This window comes from Chinchilla lanigera, unplaced genomic scaffold (assembly GCF_000276665.1).
Source record: "Chinchilla lanigera isolate Chin_1 unplaced genomic scaffold, ChiLan1.0 scaffold00063, whole genome shotgun sequence".
Taxonomy (NCBI): domain Eukaryota; kingdom Metazoa; phylum Chordata; class Mammalia; order Rodentia; family Chinchillidae; genus Chinchilla; species Chinchilla lanigera.
In genome coordinates, this window is record NW_004955464.1 from 6,840,019 (window position 1) to 6,854,161 (window position 14,143).

General features: G+C 36.7%; 1 protein-coding gene across 1 annotated transcript in view; it reads right to left on the bottom strand.

Moving 5' to 3' along the window:
- Positions 1-14,143, bottom strand: part of Zfyve9 (zinc finger, FYVE domain containing 9) — a gene marked incomplete at its 5' end in the record, with an annotated part of 129,378 nt that overhangs the window by 34,059 nt on the left and 81,176 nt on the right.

The following is a 14,143-nucleotide window of genomic DNA, read 5'->3' on the forward strand; positions in this document are numbered from 1 at the left end:
CTTGGAGCCAGCCAACTATGGAATGAAATCTCCACAAACTGTGAGCTAAATAAACGTTTCCCCCCTTTAACTCTGTGTGTTGGGTATTTGGTCTCAGCAATGAGAGAAAAGTAACTAAGTCAAAATTTGGTACCAGAGAAATGGGGTCATTGCTGTGCCTATACCTAACCATGTGGTTCAAGAGCCTTTGGGAATGGCTTGTGGGAAGTTTGGATTTTTTTTTTTTTTTTTTTTTTTGGAACCAGAATTGAACTCAGGATCTTATGCTTGCCAGGCAGGCGCAGTGCTACTGAAAGAGTTTAGCAAGGTTCAGAGATGCCACCTGAAATATTAGAGCTGAAAAGCCTTAGGCATTTTGTATGGGAGATTCTGGTCAGAGCTCAGAAGACCAGAAGGCTGATAGAAATCCTGCTGGTAAAGACCAGGCTTGGTAAGTTTCTGCTGGGAAGAAGGACTGCATTGGCTGCTGGACTCCAGATGATGTGTGCTAAGGTTTGGCAGAGTTTGTCTGTATTTTGCTTCTGTACAGAGACTTTATTTGAGATTGAGATTAAGGGCGGCAGGCTAATTAATCTGGCAGAAGAAATTTCAAGGCAGTGAAATGTTGAGACAGTGGCATGGCTACCACTGGGGTCGTTTAGCCAGATTTATGTTGAAAACCAAGAGCAAAGAGCCCAGAAAGATGATTTAAAATGCTGTGAATTTGGCCAGAAAGGAAGCTCCAGTAAAGCTGTGGACTACAAAGATACAGCAGAGATCTTGATTGCTGAGAAGGAACAGAAGAATAGAAAAGATGGCCTAAGGGCATTATAAGCAGCAGCAGGATTCCACGCTTTGCATCAAAATTGCAAACATGAAAAAAAGAAAAGAAAAAAAATTGCAAATATGAAAGACTTTACTTTGAGAAGAAAGCCATGCAACACCACATTTGAGAATTGGGGTGGCTGTGCCATGTTCCAGAATGGCTGTAGCATAGAAAATTTGCTCCTCAGAATTGGATTCAGAGTGCCCAATGATCCAAGCACTTGATATCTACAACCAAGAGAAGGGGAAGCCTGGATATTGCTGCAGCTGGCAGCAGACCTTGGCATCATCCACACAGAGCTGGTTTTAGATGCATGCAGAATGGAAGAGTTGTGGGGTCAGGAAGGCTTCCACATAGATTTCAGAAGGCCTGGGAGGCCAGGCAGTGTGCCCCTGAGAGAGCACTGTGTGATGCTGTGAGTGTGAAGCTAAAGGTGCAGTGGAGACCTCAGATGTTTGGAGCAGCCAGGAACATGGACTGTCTAAGGAAAATGGCAAGGAGGGAGCAGAGCCAGCCCAAGAAAGAAGCCATGGGAGCTACAACCACTGGAATGGGCAGAGCCACCCAAGCCCTTTGGAGTTCACATCTTGCCACAGAGTGCCTCAGATGTGGTACACAGAACTATAGAACTTAATGTTTCACTGTTGGAATTGGGACTTGCTTTGGTCCCATTCTTTTGTATGCCATTTGTAACTTTTGGAATGAAAATGTCTTTTGTTCCACTGAATGTTGGAAGTATTTAATTTTTCATTTGTACAGGGACTCACAGCTAAGAGTTTGCCTTAAATATCAGAGGAGACTTGGGTCTTGAACTTTTCAGCAATGCTGAATCTGTTAGGACTTTGGCAACTCTTGGAGATGGGCTAAATACCTTTTGCATAAAGGGATGTGCATGAATCTTTGGGGGGCCAGGGGCAGAATGTTATAGTTTATATCTAGATGTTCCCCCATCCTCATGCAGCCATAGGGGGGCAGGTTTTTTTTGGAAATAGCTGAATCTAGAGTTCGTGACTGATTCAAAGTGCAATGGTGAGGTTAAGGCTGGGTGGTTGTTGGACCACTTCACTCATTGGATTGACACCACCCTAATCCCAGCAGTCTGGATAAGATAAAAAGGGCAGAAAGAGGCTTGTTTCCCCTTTTCACTCTTGCTGCCTTTGCTGTCTCCCACTGCCCCTTTGCCACGTGCCATCCTGCTTTGGAGCCAGCCCATTACGGACTGAAACCTCCACAAAATGTAAGCTAAATAAACATTTCTCTTAAAAAAAGAAAGAAAGAATATGCATCATAATTTTCTTAATAAAAGGCCTGTTGGTATTTTGATTGGGAATGTACTAAAGCTATAGATCAACTGGAGGAAAAGTGACATCTTAACACTGTTCAACCTTGTAGTCCATAAATATGGTATATTTTTTGTCTTTTAAAATTTCTCCTAGCAATCTTTTGTAGTTTCCAGTATATAAGTATTGTAATAATTTACCAAAATTATCCCTAAATATATCCTATTGTTTATAGTATAGTTTTATTTAAGAATTTCCATTTCTGATTGCTCATTGCTAATATATCAAAATATAATTCCTTTTTACACAATGATCTTACAGATCTGCTAAATCCAATTATTAAATCTAGTATTTATTTTATAGACTCCTTAGAATTTCCTGTATAATAATTTTATCCATGGATAAAGACAACCTTCTTTTTCTCTAATCCATATGCCTCTTATTTTGTTTTCTGGCTTATTACATTGACTAGACATTCCATTATAATGCTGAATAGAAATAAGGGTGGAAATCCTCTTTTTATTCCCATTCTTAAAGGGGCTGCAGTCAGTCTGTCATCATTCCACATACCAAGTATAAGTTTTTATAAATGGTCTTCATTAGATGGTGTCTACTCTTAAGATTGCCAAGATACACACACACACACACACCCCTAGAGGTAGGATTTTGCTTTTTCTGCATCAAAAGGGTTTTCCTTTTTTATCCTGCTAAAGGATCCTGTGTTGTGAGTATGAATTTATATTTGAATGTTAAACCAAATATCTTTCCTGGAATAAACTCCAGTCATGATGTACGTTATCATTTTAAGTATTATTGGAGTGGATTTACTAAAAAAGTATTAAGTATTTAAATAACTATCTTTTCATATCTTATAATGTCTTTTTCTGATTTGGTTATTAATATAAGGCTAGTCTCAAAAGATGGCTCCTTCCTCTTTTATCTTCTGGGCATGGTTAAATAGAAAGGGTATTATTTCTTCCTTCACTGTCTTATAAAAGTTACCAGTGAAACCATCTGAACCTGGACTTTTGTTTGTGGGAAGATTTTAGACAATAAATTTAATTAGATATAGGTATATTCAGGTTATCTGTTTCTTGAGAGATCTGTGAAACCTCAATGTTCAATGAAATTATCTATTATCTCTAAGTTAGCACATACTGAGTGTACAAAGATGTTCATTGTGTAACTTTACTGTCCTGTCACTATCGTTAGGTTCTGTAAGGATATTCACCCCTCATACACCATAAAGACAATTTGTGTATCTCTACCTAATGAATCTGATTAGGTTTTTAAATTTTATTGACTATCTCAAAGAACCAATTTTTAGTTTATTTTCTCTATTATTTTTACTATCTTCCAGTTTACAGATTCCTGGTTTTATCTTTATTTCCTTTACTATTTTCTTTTCTTGTGTTTCCTTTGCTCTTTTTCTAATTCCTTAAGATAGAATAGCCTTGTAGTCTTTGAGATTTGAGATGTCTTATTTTGTAACATAAAGGTTTAATGCTGTAAATCTCTGTCTAATCACTGTTTTAGCTGTAGTCCCCATCTTTTGATATTTCATGTTTTCATTTTGCTAAGTCCGAACTATTTTGGGGGTTAGAGATGCACCTCAGTGGTCAAATGCTTGCCTAGCATGTGTGAAGCCCGAGGTTAGGTCCCCAACACCACGAAACAAAACAAAGCAAACTTCAGTGCCTTTGACCCAAGGGATATTTATAAAAATGTATTTTAAAGAGAACTAAACACTAAATTTAGTGTTTCTATTTTAATATTTAAATCTTTGATCCATTTTGACTTTAGCTCAGTACACAGTGATAGATATGGGTCTAGTTTTAGTCTTCAGTATGCGCAAAGCCAGTTTTTACAGCAATATTTCTTAAAGACTTTTCTTTCTTACAGTGAACATATTTGGATCCTTTGTCAAAAATAAGGTGGCTGAGTGTCTCTGCATCTCCTATTCTGTTCCACTGATCCTCAGACCTTGGTTTTTTTGCCAATACCATGCTGATTTTATCACAGTAGCTTTGTAGTATAATTTCAGGTCTGGGATTATGATGCCCCCTGACTTGCCTTTGTTGCCCAGAATTGCCTTTGCTATTCTAGGTCTCTTCTGGTTACAAATGAATTTTAGGATTGTTTTCTCTAGATCTGTGCAGTATGCTAATGGTTATTTTGATTGAGGTTGCACTAAATCTGTACAGCAATTTGGGGAGTATGACCATTTTCGCTATGTTGATTCTTCCTATCCAAGAACAAAGGATATCTTTCCATTTTCTGATATCTTCTTCAATCTCCTCTTTAGGGTACTGTAATTTTCACTGTATAGATCTTTTACATCCTTTGTTAGATTGATTCCTAAGTATTTCAATTTTTTAGATGTTATTGTAAAGGGTGTGCTTTCCCTAATTTTTCTGTGTGTTTGTTGCTTGTGTATAGGAATGTTACTCATTTTTGAGTACTGACTTTGTATCCTGCTACATTGCTGAATTTGGATATTAAATCTACAAGTGTTTTGGTGGAGTTTTAGGGCACCTTTTATGAAGAATATCATGTTATCGGCAAATAACGTTAATTTAACTTCTTCCTTTCTTATCATTATTCCTTTTATTATTTTCTCTTGTCTAACTGCTCTGGCTAATGTTTCCAGAGCTACATTGAATTGAAGTTGTGATAATAGACATCCTTGTCTTGTTCTTGATTTTACAAAGTTTTCAGTTTTTGACCATTTTATATGATGTTAGCTGTTGGTCTGTGAAAGATGGCTTTTATAAGATTGAGGTAAAGATCATCTATTCCAATTTTCTGTAGCTTTTTTTTTTTTTTACCATGAATGGGTGTTGGACTTTACCAAATGTTTTTTCTGCATATGCTGAGATGATCATGTGATTTTTGGCTTTGGTTCTGTTAATATGGTGTGTTACATTTATTGATTTGCATATGTTGAACCATCCCTGCACCCTGGGGTGAATCCTACTTGGTCATGATGTATAATCCTATTGATGATTTGCTACATTCTGTTTGCCAGTATCTTATTAAGGATTCTGCATCTATGTTCATTAGGAAGATTGACTTGTAATTTTCTTTTTTACTTGGATCCTTCTCTGATTTGGATACAAATGGTAGGAATCTGTACCTATGTAAACGAATAAAAAGTAATAAAATGTTCAAGTGTAGGTAAATATAAAATCTCTTTAAAGATAATTATTTAAAATATGTATTAAAGAATAATCTATTGCGGGATTTAGAACATATGTAGACACAAAATGCAGGACAGTAGAACAAAGGTCAAGGCATAGAGGTGGGGGCCACTTTTTTCTTTCTATACTAAGGATAAAATCCAGGGCCTGTCATGCTAGGCAAGCACTCTACCACTAAGGTGCACCCTAGGCCCTGAGGGTCTCTCTAAATCACCCAAGTTGGCCTTGAACATTTCATTCTCCTTCCTCAAGTCAGCTGGGTGTCTTGGTTACTTTTCTCTTGTTCCTGAGACAAAATACCCAACACCCAAAATTAAGGAAGGAAAGGTTTACTCAGCTCACAGTTTGTGGAGGTTTCCGTCCATACTCAGTTGGCTCCAAGGTATAGTGGCACACGGCAGAGGGCAACAGTTCATGGTGGTAGAAAACAGCAAAAGCAACAGAGCAAAAGGGAGTAGAGCAGCAGCAAACAAGCTTCTCTTTCCTTCCCTTACATTGTATGCAGACTACCTACCCTAGGGTGGGCGTAGCACTCATACCCATAATCCCAGCATTGGATCATGAGTCAATCATAAACTCTGAAGCCTGCCCCATGACTGCATAAAGCTTCTGGAGGGACATGTAGACACAAACCATAACTCTGGGATTACAGGTGTGTAATGTGTTACTTGGCTGAGGAAGTAGGGCATTTAAAAGGTATTAAGATAATGAGTAGAATCTGCATGAGAACATTAACATCCTAAGAAGAGACAGCGCATTCTCTCCAGTCCCTTCTGCCTTGTGCCAGGATACAGGAAGTAGCCATCACCACAGTAACTGAAAAGGCCCTTACTGAGCATAAACCATGCTGGCTGCCTGAGCTCAGACATCTCTCCAGAGCTTATTTGCATCACAAAGTCTATGGCATTTCTGTTTCATGCTGCCCAAACTAAGATAGTTACATAGAAATCCATTTACCTTTCATGAAACTGGTTTCATAAAAATCCACCACCTGGATCATGCCATTTGTAATGTGCTCTTCTTTTTTGCTTTGTTTTCTTTGGATTTTCTTTCTGGTACTTGGGAAGTCAAATACTCTATTTGGGTTGGGTGTGCTTTCTATTTTGATTTTGTGTTTTGTTTGTTAATTTATCTTCTTTGGTACATGGTCTTTTCATATATTTTAATATTATCTTTTTAAAAATTTAAATATCACTAAACCTTATCATTGCTGGATTACAAAAAGAACAAAGAACAACGAATGGGGAAAGTATATGACTTGTGATGTGGTATAGTATTACCTGAAAATAATATTACATCCACTAAAAAAGCAAAATATGAATATGTATAGCTAATAATTCAACAAAGAAGTTAAGTTGGAATCATAAAAGAACGTTGAAAAAGAAGAAAAGGAATAAAGAGATGGGACAAATAAAAAATAGATAAAGGGGCAGAAGGTGTAGCTCAGAAGTAGAATTCTTGCTTCACATATGTGAGACTCTGGGTTTAATCCCCAGCATCACATAAATACATAACAAAATGGTATCTTTGTTCTACTGTCCTACATTTTATATCTACATATGTTCTAAATCCCACAACAGATTATTATTTAATATATATACTAAATAGTTAATTATCTTTAAAGAGATTTCATATTTACCTACACTTGAACATTTTTATTACTTTTCATTCCTTTACATAGATACAGATTCCTATCATTTGGTATGATCCCTAAATGACTTCATTTGACATTTCTTTTTCTCAATTTTAAAATATATTTTTGGCTTTTTTGAGGCAGGATCTCGCTACATAGTGCAAACTGGCCTTGAATTCGCTTATGTAGCCCAGGCTGGCCTTTAACTCATGGTGATCCTCCTGCCTCAGCTTCTCAAATGCTGGAATAGTCTAAAATACAAATTGACAGGTTATTTTTAAAATAACAACTTTGCTGCACGATCTGTGGCTTGGCTTGCACTGTTTTCAGAAGTCAGTTGTCCTTATATTTGTCCCTCAGTATATGATGTGTCTTTTTTCCTTTCTAGCTGCTTTTAAGATTCTTCCCTTTAACCCTACCTTAAGCAATTTGAGTATAATGATTATAATGTTCCCTAATATACTTCTTCTCATCCTGTCTCTTGCACAGTTGGGGTACAATGAGCTTCTTGGATCTGTGGTTCTCATTAAATTTGGAAGTTTTTCAGTCATTGTTTTTTAAATATTTTTTCTGTCTACCACCTCTCCTCTCCTTTAGGGACTTCAATTACAGAACTAGGCTGTCTGCAGTTTCTCAGAGATCAATGTTGAACTATTCACTTAATTTTTTAGTGTTTTCTCTTTATGTTTTATTTTGAACAACTTCTATTTTACATTTTCAAGTTCACTACTTTCTTCCCTTAGTGTTGTCTAATCTCTTCAATTCATCCACTGTGTTTTTCTTCCCATTGTCATTTTTCTTGAAGTTTGATTTGGGTCTTTTTTCCATTCTTCCTCTTCTCCCTCTCTGTGCTTGAACCCGGGCTTCACATATGCTAGGCAGGCACTCTACTGCTAATCCTCAGCCCTTCCATATCTCTCTTTAACAGGCTCATTCTTCCACCAATTGAAGTTTTCTTTTCAACTTGTTAGGTTGGATCACAGCAGCCTGAATTTATGGATAGTCTGGATCATTAGGGATAATTTATTCCCTACTGAAGAAACTTTTAGAAGATACTTTTTACTCTGGCTGGTTAGAATACAAACCATTCCTGGTTGTGCAAGAATTGCTCTACCTGTTCCTTTCCATTGCTTTCTGCACACACCTGCACTGATTAGTAAGTTATAAGCTGAGGACTCAACAGAAATCCCTTGTATGTCACCTGAGTTATTTTATTTCTCATAATCTTGCTCCATACACATCTGGGCCTCCTTACACTGTATTCTCCACTCAGTGAAACCTCTAGATCTTTGGTTTTTATGCGGATATGTCCTATGACTGGTAACTGCAGGCTAAGGTAAACACAGCACTCACCTTTTCTGCCTCATAATCCACTGTTTTTTTTTTTTTTATACTTTGTCTTGGGGTCTTAGTTGTGCTAGAACTTCTGTACCAAAGTACCAAAAACTGGGTGGCTTAAATAGCAGAAATATATTGTCTCACAATTCTGGAGGTAAGAAGTCCAAAACTAAGTCCAAAATCAAAGTCAGGAGAGATGGTTCCATTTGAGGCTGAAACGGAAAGATTTGTTCCAAGTTCTTGGATGGCTTAATGATGGCATCTTCTCCCTATGTCTCTTCACAGGATTTCCCTTCATGTGTGCCTGTACCCATATATTCTTCTTATAGTGATCAGTCATGTTGGAGTAGGGCCCACTTTCATGATCTCATTTAAACTCTGTTACTTTAGTAAAGACTCTAACTTTATAAAGGCATATTTGAGGTCCTGGATGTTAGAAGTTCAACATATGAATTTTGGAAGGACACAATTCAACCCATAACTATTGGTCTCTTGTCTTCCCAGCATGTTCAGAAGTGAAAATTGATAAGTATTTGAATAGAAGAACAATAAATAACTGATAGCTAGCCACAACCTTATTTTTTTGAGACAGGGTCTTGCTCTGTAGTCCAGACTGGCCTTGAGTTCAACTGTGTAGCCCAGGCTGGCCTTGAACTCACAGCAATCTTTCTGCCTCAGCATCCCTAGTGCTGGAATTATAGGCATGTGCCACCACAGCCAGATAGCCACAACTTTGGACTTCTTGGGCACAATCACTCCTATAACAGAGCATGTCCACTCCAGACACCCTGAAATTTCTGCCAGTGAAGCTGTTACAAGACATACTGGCTGAGATGGGCATGATAGCACATATCAATAATCCCAGCATTCAGGAGACTGAGGCAGGAAGACTGCTGCCAGTTCGAGGCTAGCCTGGGCTATCAGCGAGTTCAAGGCCAGTCTGAACTACATAGTGAGACCCTGCATCCAAAAAAGGACATACTGGCTGAGGTCAAGAATAAGGCTTCTAAGCTAGGACTCTTCCTGCAACTGTTTGATATAAATCTTGTCTCCTTGCATTTAAGTAAACATCTAGAGGGCTAGAACAAGGTCTAAAAGAGATGCTCCCAATTGGTTATGCCAACTGATACATGGACTGCCCTAGAAGACAAACAACTGACACTGTACAGCTAGCAAGCCATGGTGCATGTTCCGTAACCTTATGAGAACCATGAAGCCAAGAATGACCTATATCCAAATAAACCTTGTGAATCTGAATGTGTCTAGAGTCCAAGCAGATAATGCACCCTTCCTTTACAGTCTTCTAGTCCTCATATTAAATACTCACAACTAACTTCAATGTTTTCTTTTGAAAATGATTTCTAGACCCTTCACTGATCTGATTGCTTTTCTATAAATTATTTTTGGTGCTGTCCCTCCAGGATTTTTTTGTTTGTTTGTTTTTTTGAGACAGGGTGTTGCTATGCAGTTCAGGCTGGCCTTGAGCTCACTTTGTAACCCAGACTAGTCTTGAACTCACAATGATCCTCCTGCCTCAGCCTCTTGAGTGTTAGATTAAGCATGTGCCACCACACCCGGCTAGGATTTACTTATAATGAGAAGCTAAGAAATTAGATGATAAGTTTATAACACAAGTTCAATAAAAGTTAATCAAATGAATAATAAACCTAAATATGATAAAGACAACAACAACAATATGCCTTGATGAACAACTATGTATATTAGGCATCCCATTAGGTACTTGATTTAAGTGTCACAGCAATCTTGTAAGAAGAACATACTCATCTTCCAGACGAGAGATTAAGAAGAGAGGTTAAAGTGCTAACATGATTAGCCAGCAATTAAGTGCTAATCTAAGGTCTATTTGATTCCAAAGTCTGATTTTTCAATAAATCTTACCACTTTTATGGTATTAACAAACATTCAAAAACAGTAAAGAGTGAGGAGTACAGCCCAGCGGTAGAGTGTGTACTTAGAAAGGGCAAAGCCACTGATTCAGGACCAAAACAACAAAAACAAAAACAAGTCATATATCAGAAAATGCCATATTAATAATTCCAGTTTTACTGTTCTGTGGACCCTCAATTTTTTAAAAAAGTATTTACTTATTTGTTTGTTTGCTTATTTACTTACTTAACAGTATTAGTGATTGAACCTAGCACCGTGACACTGAGCTAGAAAATGCCATATAGGTAATTCTATTGTGGAACAATTTATTGTTCCAAGAACCTTCAATTTTAAATTAATTAATTAATTTATAGTACTGGTGACTGAACCCAGCACCTTCACACTGAGCTATGCAGCCCTCCATTTTAAAATTTTTTATTCTGAGATAAGGTTTTGCTCAGTTGCCTAGGCTGGGCTTAAACTGTGGTCCTCTTGTCTCAGCCTCTCAGAGCACTGAGATTATGGGTATCCACCATCACACCTGGCTGACTTCAATATTTAAGTAGACATACCGGCTAGGCCAATAATCTGGCTATGTGGTGAACTTAATTGATAGACCCATACTGAAGATTCTTTTTTTTTGATGAGTTTGGAAAATTTTAATAGCCCCAATGTACTCAACAAGAAAGTGTTATAATTACTTTAACTCATCAGCCCTATAAACAGATTGGTAAGTATTAACCTAATGCCTACATTATAGTGGCTAAGAGTCGGGACACTAGAATCAGACTGCCTGGTTTGATTCTAGCTCTGCCACTTCCTAGCTATATTAGCATAGGCAAGTTAGTTTAAGTTCTCTGGGTCTTAATTTCTTCATATGTAAAATGGGGGGCTGGGGATTTAGCTCAGCGGCAAAAGCGCCTGCCTGGCAAGTGCAAGGTCATGAGTTCGGTTCCCGGTACCGGAGAAAAACCAAAAAAAAAAAAAAAAAAAAAAAAAAAAAAAAAAAAAAAAAAAAGAATTCATATGTAAAATGAAACTTACCATATATGTTTCATTAAGTTAGTGTTAAGATACATGCTCAGAATCATGCTCTAGAATTCACTGTTAGTTAATACAATGATGAAAATAATCTCACTATAAGAACGTAGTAAGGCTACCTAAACCATCAGGGATCTTTAATGGCTTTGAGAAAGAAGCTTAAGGATTTTATATGTAATTTCACTTATTAAAACCTCCATGTTCTAGAAGTACCGTCTTCTAGTTTTCTAAGCCTGAAGTCTTTCCTTTCCACTCCCCTAGCCCACATTTTCCACGTGGCCAGCATAAACTCAAGTGTTCTAAAACTGCCTTCACTAAGGTCACTTTTGTGCCTAAGAAACTATAAAATCTCTTTACAAAATTTTACTAAAACAAGTACTTCAGGGCTTCTTCCTGCTGGTGTTTTTCTACCAAATGGTAAAATATTTTTCCTAGTGACATAACACCAACTGATTAGTTTCTCCAACCCACAATTTTAAAATTGAATCTTTGGATATGTCAGATATGTTTTAGGGATGAATACACAGAACTAAGCCACATAGATGAAAATCCTTCACTCCTAACGCTGAGATCTAAAAAAATGATTGGGTGTTAGGCAAGTAAAGAGAGCAGTTTGTGTCAGTAAGGAAAAAGCTTGAGCAAAAACCGGGAAGCAAAAGTAAGACAGAAATAAGAAAGACTAAGGGTATAAGTGAGGAAAAATAATGAGAAGAAAAGTAGAACACTGTGGGGTGATTAAGTGAAATAACGTACAGATGCTTCTCAACTCAGAAGCGGGTTACATCACATAATCCAGCTGTGAACTGAAAATACTGTCAGTCAAAATATGCAATTCAGCCAGACATGGTGGTGCACGCCTATAATCCCAGCACTCTGGGATGGTGAAGCGGGAAGATCACAAGTTTGAGGCTAGCCTGGGTAACTTAGTGACTTAGCAAGACTCCATCTCAAAATAAAAATTTTAAAAAGTGCTGGAGATGTAGTTCAGTATGCAGGCCCTGAGTTCAATCCTCAGTACTGAAGAAAACAAGAACTTACTGGTAATACACCTAACCTATTGAATATCAGTGGTCAGCCAAGCCTAAGTGAATGTGCTCAGAGCTGGTCATAATCACCTAACATAAAGCCTGTTCTGTGCTAAAGTGTTGAATATCTCATATAATTTGCTGAATTATGTGTACCTAGAAATACTGGCCACACAGAACACCCAGAGAGGGTTGTTTACCCTCCTCATCACGCAGCTAACTGGCAGCTTCGGTGCACTGGCACTGGCCCTTATCCAGAGTATATGCTGCACACCATTAGCCCTGGATTAACTTTTTTTTTTTTTTTTTTTTAAACCGGGAATCAAACTCAGGACCTTGTGCTTGCCAGGCAGGCGCTTGTGCCGCTGAGCTGTATCCCTGGCCCAGCCCTGAAAAAGTGCAAAATTCAAATACAGTTTCTACCAGATGAATGTCACTTTTGCACCACCATAAAGTTGAAAAATTTTAAATTGAACTATCATAAGCCAGAGACTGTATGTAAGAAAATTACTTTTCCGATTATAAAGTAAAATGTAATGCTTAACACACAATACAATTCAACTGCCAAGACTGTGAGCAATCAACTTATATTAAGATGAAATAAAAATTGTATTAAAAGGGAAATCAATGTGCTAAATCAGGTAAAAAAATTAAAATTAATCATTAAATTTCATAGCAAATGAAGTCAAATAAATGAAAAGAAATATATTCTTTTTGAACAAAGGTTTCTGAATTCGCACACAAAAACTGAAACAGCAGAATTCAGATGAAATATAATATGAAAGGCAATTCTTGTTATGAATGTGTTCAATCAGGATGAAAAAGTACTCCAGGGACCTCATAGCTTTTACAGATATACTTTTATAAATAGACAGAATTTTTAAATACATTATGCCATGTTGCAATCACCAGGAATAGCAATGTGTATTATTCACTAGGGGACAACATTCTGTCACTGTAGTCCAGGAAAGTATGCACCCAGATGGTTGATATACTGTTCTTACTCATCTTTGTATTTCATATCACAGAATATATTTAATAAATATTTGTGAAATAGATAATGAAACTTTAAATTTGAAAAATAACACATTTTCAAAGAACAGTCTTTTTAAAAACACTTTTAAGGGTATAAATTATATACAAATCATACACTTGAAAGATTTGACTCTACATAAGCTAACCTATCATTCTTGGATAGTCCAAGGTAGGACTACAGTAAAGACTGCCGGAAAAAAACTGAGCACACATTCTAACTATTGTTTTCAAATGTCCTAAAAACAACAAAGTTTAAAAATGTATCACACAGAAAGTCATGCATAAAGGTTTTATTCATATAGGACATTCTCATAATAATGTTGAACCCTGAGCCCATGAGCCCCATGGCTCAATGAAGAAAAAGATAAAAGAAATGGAGGGAGAAAATTATCATATGCTATGAAATTTGTGAAACAGTATAAAAAGTAACTGGGAAATTATTTAACCATTATATCAAACTAAGTCTTAGAATTGTTCTGTAAAATAAAATATTGGCTGGGCTGGGGCTGTAGCTCAATGGTAGAATATTTGCTTAGCATGTGTAAAGTTCTGGATTTAATCCCCAGGACACCAAACAGCAAAACACAAAAAACAGCAAAAAACAAAACAAAAAAATTGACCCCAATGATTACCATTAGACATTTCAGAACTGGTTTTAAGATACATATTTGTAAATATAAGAAAGACTTCATATATAAAGAAGACTTTATATGATTCTGTTAATGGGTACATAGTATATATAAATTCATTCAATTATTCATTCAATTATAAAATATAGCTTAATTCAAATGCACTGATTTGCTTTTGGAACCTTATTGAAAGGTATTTTGCAAGTTATGTTAAGCTATGCTTAAACATTATTAGTCAAATATATATTTATGGTAAGAGGAAAAAATAAA